This window comes from Tiliqua scincoides, chromosome 1 (genome assembly GCF_035046505.1).
Source record: "Tiliqua scincoides isolate rTilSci1 chromosome 1, rTilSci1.hap2, whole genome shotgun sequence".
Taxonomy (NCBI): Eukaryota; Metazoa; Chordata; class Lepidosauria; order Squamata; family Scincidae; genus Tiliqua; species Tiliqua scincoides.
This window is the reverse complement of record NC_089821.1, coordinates 305109819-305117645: the sequence shown is the minus strand read 5'-3', so window position 1 is coordinate 305117645 and position 7827 is coordinate 305109819.

The following is a 7827-nucleotide window of genomic DNA, read 5'->3' as shown; positions in this document are numbered from 1 at the left end:
CTGATAGGACTCCAACGACACCAGAATGGTCCCGATCCAGTGAATGCAGCCCCCCAAAAACACCCGAGAAGGAGGTCCCTATTCAGTCCTATGGAAAGCAAGTGAAACCATGTGGCTGTGTTTACTCGTGAATAGGCGCACTTGCCTTAGTCTGTTGGAAAGGGCAGGCTGAGAGGACTCCAACAACATCAGAATGGTCCTGATCCAATGAGTGCAGCCCCAAAAACACTTGAGGAGGAGGTCCCTCCCCCCCCAGCTGCGTGTGTATGGAGCCCTATGGGAAGCGAAGCAGCCTCAGGTAGTGTTTACTCACGAGTAGGCAGACGTGCCTTGGCTGGTGGTCAGGCCAGGCAAAGAATGTGAGGACACCAGAATGGTCCCGATCCGATGGGACTGGAGCGCAACAAAAGCCCCAGAAGGCAGCCCACCCCCCACCCCCCCCACTGGAAAGGACCAACAAAGAGGCTTGAACTGGTAAGGGGAATGTTTTCTATTTTGCACTTGCAGTTTCCCTCACAGCCCAATCCCATCCCCACTTTCCTGGGAGTAAGCCCCATTGACTCTAATGGGACTTACTTCTGAGTAGACAGGCATAGGATTGGGCTCTCAGACTTGTAAAGCCAGGTGGGTCTTTGTATTGAAATAGAAGGACTTTCAACTGGGCACTGGGAGGGCTGAAGATCTCACTGATTCTTTTTGGGGGGTGTTATTGCAGGCAGACTACAGAGAAAACTCACTTGGTGGAACAGAGCTGGCTCCCCCTTATTTAATTATTTCTTTTATTTTAATTTAACTATTTATAATTATTTATTTTAATTTGCTTGATGATGTCACTTCTGGCCATGACATCACTTCCAATGGGTCCTGGACAGATTGTCATTCTAAAAAGTGGGTCCCAGTGCTAAAAGTAGGAGAACTGCTGCAATAAGGTGTTAGTAAATTGACACGGGTGTGTGTGTGCGTGTGCGTGTCTCCACAAGTTTTCAAAATCACTAAAATCAGAATTTGGAGGAATAATACCACCATGTTATACATCAATCAATGTATAATTTCATGTAGAATGCAATGAAACAAACCACATTGAAATATCTGTGTTCTATCAAAAGGTACTGCCAAAAAACCAGTGGGGGCAGGGCAATGGTACGTCACCACGCCCACCATCTGGGGTGTTGCCCCGCCCACTGTATGGGGTGAAGCGCAGGCCTCCCACACTGGGTAATGCAAATCCTAGTGACGCCACTGCTCAGGCCATGTGTCTATGTGTGCATGCTTGCTAATACATGTGTCCCAGGGACCATGAAGTGTTACATCCATGCTTCCCACCAGAGGGAAAAAGCCCCCACTACATTCTTTGTTCCTTTAGAAAAACACCATTTTTATGGAAGAAAGGCACTCTTCACATGCTGAGATACTCCGTTTCAGGTGCAAGGAGTCCTGAAAATAAAATCTGCAGCCTGAACGGGTGTCTCAAAACTACTGATACTTCTCCCCATTTTAAATATGAAGCATTTTCCTTCCCCCTTCTCCCATAACCCCAATTATGTTCCTGGCTACAAATGTCAGTGGTGCACTGATGGAACTAAGGACACTCTCACATAACACCAGAACAAGGGGACATCCACTAAAATTGAGTGCTGGGAGAGTTAGAACAGACAAAAGAAAATATTTCTTTACTCAGTGTGTGGTCGGTCTGTGGAACTCCTTGCCACAGGATGTGGTGATGGCATCTAGCCTGGACGCCTTTAAAAGGGAATTGGACAAGTTTCTGGAGGAAAAATCCATTACGGGGTACAAGCCATGATGTGTATGCGCAACCTCCTGATTTTAGAAATGGGTTATGTCAGAATGCCAGATGCAAGGGAGGGCACCAGGATGCAGGTCTCTTGTTATCTGGGGTGCTCCCTGGGGCATTTGGTGGGCCGCTGTGAGATACAGGAAGCTGGACTAGATGGGCCTATGGCCTGATCCAGTGGAGCTGTTCTTATGTTCTTAACTACAATTCCCAGGAAGCCTTGCAGGTCTCGTTATCTGGTGTGCTCCCTGGGGCATTTGGTGGGCCACTGTGAGATACAGGAAGCTGGACTAGATGGGCCTATGGCCTGATCCAGTGGGGCTGTTCTTATGTTCTTATGGCAGCCCTTTAGGTGAGCCCAGAACAGCTTGAGAATCAGGGCCAAATGCCACATGTGTGGGGAATAGAAAAGGTATGGGGGGAGGGAATCTTCTATGGTCAGAATTGTAAGGTGGTCAGGTAAGGAGAACAGCAGGGAGAGAAATGGAACAGCCAGCGGGACTCTTTGGTGAGTGTCCGGCCAGCTGGCCTCCACTGAGCAGCTGCTGTTGCGTCAGCTGAAGGAGCTGCAGCTGCAGGTTGGCCATGAATAGCGGCCGAGGAGCAGTGTGCCGGCTGGCGGCTCAGGAGTCAGGCTGGGCTTCTGAAAAGAAAAGAGGAGGAGGCTACGCATTGGGAAAGGGTTCCCAGCCCAGCAGGAAGGATGCGTTCCTTTGACTTCTGGGTTATTTGTTCCCAATGAAGCTCTTTAATGGAGCAGCAGAATGAAAGGGCAAGCAAGGGGTGGTGGGGAGGGGATCGGGGCAGGTTTCCCTGGCCTAAAAGACTAGGTCTGCGCATGGGAGACTACGACACAGCTGTTCCAGAGATAGATGCCAGGCCGGTGGCAGGCATGGAGCAGACCTTCAGTCCTGAAAGCACCACTGCTGAAGGAGAGGCACTTTGCTGAGTCATGATGGAAAGTACTTGGGCACATTTTCTAGATGAGGAGGGTGCAAAGCTCTGCCAGGCTGGTTCCTTCTGCACTGTGTATTGCAGCGACAGCCCACCCAAGGAGCTCAGGACAGCAAACATGGTTATCTCCTCCCAGTGGCGCAGCCTGAGGGGGTGCAAAGCACTAAGCTTTTCAGGGAGCCTCACTGCAGCACGCAAGGGGACTCTCCCCCACCTCCCCATAGCCAATAAGGCTAATGTTACAATGCTGTTGTACATATCAAGGCTAAGGCCACACCTGGAGTATTGTGTCCAGTTCTGGTTGCCACATCTCAAAAAGGATATAGTGGAAATGGAAAAGGTGCAGAGCAACCAAAATGATTACTGGGCTGGGGCACCTCCCTTACAAGGAAAGGCTTCAGCACTTGGGGTCTACAGCACTTCCATCTAGAAAATTGGTGCCTGAGGTGGGACATGATTGAGACTTACAAAATTATGCAGAGGATGGATAGAGTGGATAGAGAGAGACACTCTTTTCCCTCTCACATAGCACCAGAACCAGGGGGCATCCACTAAAATTGAGTGTTGGGAGAGTCAGGACAGAGAAAAGAAAATATTTCTTTACTCAGTCTTATTCAGACTTTAATTAGCCTGTGGGACTCCTTGCCACAGGAAGTCGTTATGGCATCTTGCTTAGCTGCCTTTAAGAGGGGATTGGACAAATTTCTGGAAATTCATCATGGGTTACAAGTCTAATCGGTACGTGCAAGCTCCTGGTTTTAGAGGTAGTCTACCTCAGAATGCCAGATGCAGGGGAGGGTACCAGGATGCAGGTTGTGTCTGTTGTCTTGAGTGCTCCCTGGGGCATTTCCTGGGCCACTGTGAGATACAGGAAGCTGCACTAGATGGGCCTTTGGACTGATCCAGGGGGGCTCTTCTTATGTTCCCCTTAGGAGGTGTAGGCCTCCATTTTGCTCCCACCACCTGGACTAACTCTGAAGGGGAGTGATCCCTTGCACACTGCAAACTCAGTGCTTAGTGCAAGACACCCTGCAAACTTAGTGCTTTGCACCCCTTCTAGCTATGCCACTGTCTCCTCCCACAATAGCCCAATGGATTAGTCTGAGAGAAGGTAACTGCCCAAGGTCACCCAGTAAGCTTAGCAGCTGTGGTCTTCCCAGTTCTACCTGGACACTCTAACTGCTACAAGTGCGCTAATTCTTCATCATCATCATCATCATCATCATGCTTGACTTGGAGGCTTTTACCCTAATAAGCTTGACTTACAGCACACTTCCACTCTACTGAGAAGGAAGCCCCACTGTGTTCAGTGAGGATCACTTCCAGGGAAGTGTGTACTGTATAGAATTGCAGCCTTTTTGCGACTGGGAATGTCAGTGCGTGCTCTGCAACTGTTATTTCATCCCAACCAGACAGCAGTCACGAGAAGCAGCTCATTTACAATGTCCCGCAACTTAATAGACAGGGACCTGCTGGCTGGTGCAAGCTAGTTTGCCCAAAGAAGGGCCCGAAGTTAAGTTTGGTATTCAAACCCTGGTTAACAGAGGATCAAATTAGACAAGAGTTGGGAAATCTTCGAACATCCCTACAGTACTGGTGGTGTTTAAGTGTTAATTGCAGTGTTGAATGGAGTAGACAGGGCAAATTGGATCAGACTATGGTAGTGGGCATAGGGATTAACTCTTCCACCACCAACTTTTTTCCTGATTAAAATCACTGTCCTCCAAAGCAGCAGTTTATCCCATAAGAGACAAGGATAGCTACCAATATAAAACTTGCATGTTTAGCCCCAAGTGGTTAATAGCAACTTCAGGAAGGGGAGTCAGTGTCAGTAGGAAAAATGAGGCTCTCTCTCCCTCTGACAGTGCTGCACTCCTGATTCAAAGAGCCCCCTCCCCCCTGCAATTAATACTTCAGCAGAAGGGGGGGGGAAGCATGGATCTCATGCACAGATCTCCTATATCACATGTCTAGGTAACCTGGAACCTTCTTGTATGCTCTTCACTGCTGTATAATAGACAACCAACTGCCCTTCCACCTTTTTCCCAAACCTGGTTTTATTCATAATCCTAATTTTACAGGAATGATACCTAGGCAAGCACCTCTCATTAAAAAAAAAACAACCCACAAAAAGTTAAGCAATGCAGTTTGAAGTGGGTTAGGGTTTTGTCACACATGAGATTTACAGCATTGAATCTACTTGTTTCAATTGTAATGAGACTGCAAAAATGACATTGGCTAGGAAGTTCATTTGCACGATAAATGCCCCTTTCCTGCATTCTCTTCCTCATTCACAAAGATCACACACACAGCAGGAGAGAGGCTTGAAGTTTGTCCAAAGTGAGCAGAAGGTGGGGATTTACAGGTAGATTAAGTCAGGGGTTCTGATTTCCACTAATTCAAAAGCAAGCAAATTGCAAATTTTAAAAAAATGACCACAGCTGATCTTCCGCTAAGGCTAACTGATCATTTTCTCAGCCTCAGGTGTTTCTCACTGTGCAATATAAGTGGCACTTCATTAGCTCCTTCTGTAGCAATGCTGGTCATGACTTTTGCATTAGAAGAATATATGACATGCTATTACTGGGGGCTACCAGATACATTGCATGTAATGCATTCTTTAGCACTCCGTGGACTTTTTCTTAAACTTACCATGGGGTAAGTTACTAAATTTACTATGGTTACTTACCCTAAGTAACCATAGGGTGGGGATCAGGGCTAGGACAGTGGCATGGGGGTGGGGAAGAGAAGAAGAGATGACATTTAACCCTTTCTTCACACACCAAGTTACTGACCAAAAATGCCCCATGTCCCAAAAGAACTATTGAGAGCTCCCCCCCCCCCCCAAAAAAAAAAGCTAATAGTACTTTGGGGATGCAATTTTTTTTGGAACTTCAGTGTAGCAGGAAAGGGATAAATACCCTCCCCATATGCTGTGGCCCTGATCCAATCCTCACTAATTAAATTAAATCTATGAGGTCAACACAATGTGTTTCATGTGATGTGTAGTTTGGCCTACAGCTGTAGACTTGTACATGCAAGTCATCCAGAGCTGTCTACTACCTGAGCCATCATTTTGCACCTGCTCTACCTCTCCTGGAGTCCCTGTTTCAATCATCAACATTTCTGCAGTGCTTGCCAAGTGTGCAAAGAGACTTTGTATGTATTGTCTTAATGTAATCTTTAGAACAATGCTGTAAATCAGTGGTTCCCAAACTTTATAGCATCCAGGCCCACCTAAGAAAAAAGTTGTACTTTACCAGCTGCTCAAGCCTTTGCTGCCATCTCCCATCCACCTTATAAAGCCTCAATAAACGCCACACAAACCTATGGTTCAGAAGTCACATGACCCCCTACTACTTCCAGCAACACTTTTATGGCTCAGAACTGTACTACTTTCAACCAGGCAAAAGCTGTAGAGCCACCATACCTGACTTCTTCGCAATAGGCGCATACACTGGGGGAGAACTGGTGGCAAAGTCATGACTTTGGTTCTCCGACACAGCCCAGTTGGGATTCACAGCCTGAGCCTAGGCATGTCTACTCAGAAGTAAGTCCCATTGTATTCAGTGGGGCCTACTCCCAGGAAAGTATGGATAGGATTGTAGCCTCAACCACCTATATTAGTGGATTGCACATCCATGATGCACAGATTCCCTGCACACATAGTTTCTTTATATCGCCATAGTTCTAAAGCTCATCAGTTTAGATGCTCCTCTCCAAAATTTTATTTGCATTTACTCTTGTGGCCCTATGGAATAGCCCTTCCCCCATAACAATAGGCACAGTGCAGTTTTGTGGATTCTACTCTTGCTCCTAGGGTTTATGCACCAAAGCCTCTAAAAGTCTGGTCAATTTCTGGTCAACTTCAATTCAGAATAAATTTGACACCTCTTAGGAGCAAGCACACCCCAGAGGTCTTTGAATACAAAAAAACACTTAACTTTAGAGTTTCCTCTGAAGTTTCACAGCCCAATCCTATGCATGCCTTTAGAGTTCCGTTGCTTCTCTGGAGGGAGAAAGTTGCAATCCTTTGCAGAGTATGTTCTTATGTTCTTATGTTCAGAGTAAGTTTGAATGAACTCCATGGGTCTTGTTTCTGAATAAGCACCCAGAGGCAGGAACAGGGGGATGCTGTCATCTGCATTTGGCTAGGAGTCTTGATTGCAAATCAGAATGTTGATCCTGCTCTTAGGATACCCTTCAGTGGCTGCTCTAACAGGATAGTGAGTTAAAGAGAAACCATCCTAATTCCTGCTTCACCTGGTTTAACTTCCAATTAATTCAGCTAAGGCCTTCTCTGGAAAGGGCAACTTTGCACTTAGTTTGAGCCCCAACATTTTCTGTGCTCTCCCATTTTTTGTGCTTTCTTCCCAGGATCTCACCTTACATTTCTTTTTTATATTTGCAATGTACAAAATAAGCATCTCAGGCCTCGATTCCATACACCCTTACTTGAAAGCAAACCTCCCTCCCCCCAGACAGTGGAATTACTTTCAGAAATGAGAAAATATAAGCCAATGTATTGGGTCTGCTACACAATTCCAAGTAATTGCACTGAAGTAGACAAGAAGTAGACAAGAAATAGATTTTTTCCCCCTTTTTCCTTTTTCCAAAGCAGCCACTTTGGAGAATAGAACAGATTCCCTCTGCAATCATAAACACCCTTACATCACAATTCTATGTGTGCCTACTCAGAAGTCCTGTTTGATTCAGTGGGACTACTCCCAGGTAAGTGGGACTGCAACTTTAAAATAGTAATGAATCCTACTGAGCTCAGGAGGGTTGGCAGTGGAACAAGAGCCCAATCCAATCCACACTTACTTGGGAGTAAGCCCCTTTGACTGTAATGGGGCTTACTTCAGTAGATCTGCATAGGTTTGGGCTCTAAGGCTGCTATCCTAGACACTTTTCTAGGAGTAAGTCCCATACAACTCAATGGGACTTACTTCTGAGTAGACAAGCACAGGAGGCTTGTGCCTCAAGGCTGCAGTCCTATGCTCACTTAACTGGGAGCAAGCCCCTTTGATTATAATGGAACTTAGTTTTGAGTAAACATTCATAGGCTTGGGGCTCTAAGG